The sequence below is a fragment of the Orcinus orca genome, chromosome 6 (assembly GCF_937001465.1).
Source record: "Orcinus orca chromosome 6, mOrcOrc1.1, whole genome shotgun sequence".
Lineage (NCBI taxonomy): Eukaryota > Metazoa > Chordata > Mammalia > Artiodactyla > Delphinidae > Orcinus > Orcinus orca.
In genome coordinates this window covers 16,850,333-16,854,599 of record NC_064564.1, presented here as the reverse complement: position 1 = coordinate 16,854,599, position 4,267 = coordinate 16,850,333, and positions in this window count along the sequence as shown.

Below are 4,267 nucleotides of genomic sequence, written 5' to 3'. Positions count from 1 at the left end.
CTCTTTCTGTCAGTACGTTATTTTATGTCCCGTGTGTGGCCTGGGAGTTCAGGGGAAAGGAGGCCTTACCTGTCTACATACACGTTTTCCATAGTTGAGTTCCTCAAATCCTAGAGGGACTGCCAGTGTGCCGATCACGTAGGAGCGGACGATATTCCTGCCCTCCTGAGGCCGCTACACTCGGGAGACAGCCACCACGTGATGTAATTATTTATCATGTATGAGGTACAATGGGGCCATGACTGTCAGAGCATTTGTTCTGCCAGAGGGCGTCAGGGCTCACGGAGGAGGGGGTCTATTGTAGGATGAGTTAAGTGTTCAACAAATGCAAAAGGGAATTACAAGCATGCCTGCGGCTGACACACGTGAAAATACATTCCGGAAATAACGAAGCTCACTGTGGCTGGAAAACGTGGTGGGTAGAAGGACACTGAAAATGTAGTGAAGTGTCGAACCAAACTGAAGTTTATGTGCCCTCGGTGGTTGAACTTATTTGGATAGTCATTGGGTTACTTTTGAGGGGTTTATTTAAAGCAGGGAAATGCTTGAAGACTTAAGTTGTAGATGGTTATGAAAGAGTGAAGCAAAGAGAACCAGAGGCCAGGAGACCTGTGAGTTCTCTGAGGAAGGAATAGGAGCCTGCCCTCAGCTGTAACCCTAGGGATGGGAAAGGTGGGCCGGGTAGATTCGGGAGACAAAGCCGAGTCAGCGGTAAGGAGATGGTTGAGAAAGGAAGAAGGCATGTGACATCAATGTGACGGTGCCATTAACTGAGAAAGTGAGGACCAGAGGAGGAATGGTGTGGTAGCGGGAGAGAAAGATGATTTCAACTTTGAATACATTTGACCTGGTTTGAACATAACCAGCAGACACTTCTTAAATAGAACTAGAACTCAGGAGAGAAGTCTGGAGTGGAAATGGAAACACACGCTGAGACACCCATGTGTATGTTTGAAGATTTGGCCATGAGGACAGATGAGAGAAGTTGGCAAAGTTGTGGGGAAGGGCAGCATTTGAAGACTGAGCAGAAGAGAGTGATGTAAATAGGTGAGTGATGTAAATAGTGCGGTAGGAGAACCACCCCTCACCAAAAAGAGGTGGTGACCAAGCCTGTCCAATTTAGTGGTTAAAGAGGGTGAACTGAAGGGTAGCTTTTGAACTGGGCAGTTGAATCACTGCTGATCTTTGCAAGAGCATTTCTGTCGGAGCAAAAGAGGGGTCCCAGGTTAAACTGAATTGGGTCAATGAATGAATAGCAACTAAGGAGTGTTGACTTTTCTTAGTCAATTTGGAGATGAAGAAAGTGAAGGGGAAGATTTCCCAGAGGAGACCGGGTGGTAGGATTGTTTGCTTAGGTTGGGATATAGAGAGAGGAGGAATGAGTTTGTAGGCTAAGGAGGAAGTGCAAAGGGAAATATTGAAGACGCGGGGGAGCCGATAAAAAAGTCCTGGAGGGAGTAGGCAGGATATGTTAAGGACTCAGAGGGGAGATTTACCTTGGAAAGGGGGAGAGGGACTTTTGGAATCACTCAAAATTCACAAGACCCAAATACTTAGAATAGGAAATAAAGAGGTAGGTGAGAAGAGGTGGAGATCTGTGAAGAGGTGAAGGAGCAGTAAATTGAGGGAATCCACATCTGACGGGCTCCGTTCTCTCCATGAACACTAGGTCTTTGAAGATGAGGATGGTGGTGGAGGCTGAAGGAGGATGGAACTGTTTTCCATCAATATCTCCTGATCTGAAAGGAGCCGGAACTAAAGCTGAGACTCCTGGAGCCTTTTAATTGCTCTTGGCATCTTTCCCCAGTGTACCTTGATGTTGAGCAGGCTGGAAGCCCAGACCGGGCTCTGCCACCTTTCGGCCTAGTCAGTGCTTTTGAGATTTCAGCTGTCTTGGGTTAAACTAAGTGATCTCTTGGGACTTTTTAATCCTATAATTGCTGTCAGTAAATTACAGTTCAGTCTAAAAAGCAGGATTGAGAATGGCTGAATGACGAATAGGCATTATGAACATCTTATAAGTGTTACTTTATATTAGTGGAACAAGAAAGCGTGTTTTTCTGAGCGTCTCCTTTATGCCTGTTGGTAAATGGACAAGATAACAAACCAGAATGCAGAGGAAAAGCTATGAATTCTGGGTGCAGATGAGTGAGGATTCCAAATCCCAAATGATTTACATCTTTAATCAGTAAGCCCCATTCCTGACATTTAAACTTCCATGTATTAGCCCTGGGATGATTTATTGTACCTCTGCTCTATGAGGGGTATGAAGTTCAAAGTCATAATCACTTTTCTAGATTAATTATAAAATTTAATGAAGTTTTTGGAGTGGGGAGAAAAATTTGTAAAGATTACCATGTCATCTACTTCATTTATTATTATTTCTCACTTAGAAACACAAATATAAAGGTCACGAAATGAGCCAGTTTATAAATTCAAATCAAGGGAAAAATAGTTTCCGACAAAGGCCTCATTTCTCCGGCTAAGACAGAAAGCGCTCAGTCATAAGTCAAGGGACAGGGCTTCCCTGGTGGTGCAGTGGTTAGGAATCTGCCTGCCAATGCAGGGGACAAGGGTTCGAGCCCTGGTCTGGGAAGATCCCACATGCTGCGGAGCAACTAAGCCCGTGCGCCACAACTACTGAGCCTGCGCGCTAGAGCCTGTGAGCCACAGCTACTGAGTCTGCGAGCCACAACTACTGAAGCCCGCGTGCCTAGAGCCTGTGCTCCACAATGAGAGGAGCCACAACAATGAGAAGCCGGAGCACCGCAACGAAGAGTAGCCCCCGCTCGCCGCAACTAGAGAAAGCCGTGCGCAGCAACAAAGATCCAACACAGCCAAAAATAAGTAAATTAAAAAAAAAAAAAGTCAGTGGACAATGACGAGTCCTATAAATAACTGGAAAGAGCTTTTGAGCTGTTTTCAAGGGTTTTGAATAAGAGCTAATGGATGGTGAAGCTGCTGACCTATTCTTAGATTTTGAAATGCAAATTTGAAGTTTGCCTAAGTGAAATGAGGCTGGAAACTTGGGGTGAGGGGAGAAGGGTTACAGATCACATCAGAAATCATTTGCTTACCACTTAGTAAAAGATACACCCCTGCAGTTCCTAGCATTTTTTGAAATGCTCAACAAACAAAAACGTCTTTACTTCCTCAACCTCGATGAATTTGACTTCCACTTAATATCCTGTCCTCTACTTTCACTACTAGCATGAATATGGAAAAACTGTGGATATATTGAATAAGGAAAGAAACCACAGGTTTTTTTAAAAAAGAGCTCCAAAAGCGATTCTGCTGCACGGCCAAGATGTGGACTCATTGACCCACAGGTACATGGGAAGGATGCCCACAGCTGCAGATCTCTACTGGACTTCAGGCCTATGTATCCAGCTACCACGGGCATTTTAAACTTATGTCCTAAACTCATCTTACCCATCTTTCCTGCTGTGTACCCATCTTCTTATGTTGTCTGGGAATCACACGAGTATCCCTTCAGTTGCCCAAACCAGAAACTTGCCAATTATTTTCCTTCCCCACTTCTCCAGTCATTCACCATGGCCTGTTAATTCCACCTTCAAAATAGCCCCAGCTACTCCTCCCCACTTTCCCCTACCTTAATCCAGGCCTCCCCCCAACCCCCTTTGTTGGGCCACTGCAAGAGCTTCCTGACTGGTCTCCATGGCAGCCAGAGTAATTGTTCTAAAATACAAATCCGATCAGACCGCGGTGTCACCCTTAAATGGTTCCCCGTTGTCTTGAGGGCAAAGTTAAAGTTCTCTAAGGTTGCTGCCAGGCCCTTCTTCATCAGGCTCTGCCCGTCTCAGCCTCACGTCTCCCGTGGCTGTACTCCACTCCCTCCCCCAACACAGGTCAGACTGAACAGATCCTCACGCTTTTCTAACTCCTGGCCTTTGTGAGTACGGTTTCCTCTGCCAGGATAGCCCTTTCCCCACCCCTCGCTCTCACGCTTCATTTTTCAGGGCAGCTCAGCGTTCATTTCCTCTGAGAAATCTTCTTTGACGCCTGTCACACACACTCCACACCCAAGTGGACTGAGTGCCTCTCCTGTAACCTCCCAGAACAGTTGGCATGTACCTCCATTGTGGCACAGTTCACCCTGAAATATGATCGTCTTTTTCCATGTCTTCCGCCCTCATAGACCTTGAGGCCCTCTAAGTTAAGCCCTGTATCTGGCTTGATTTCCGCCATGTCCCAGAACTGACGGTGCTTGTCGCCGCATGCATGCTAAACATAGTGAAAATTACCG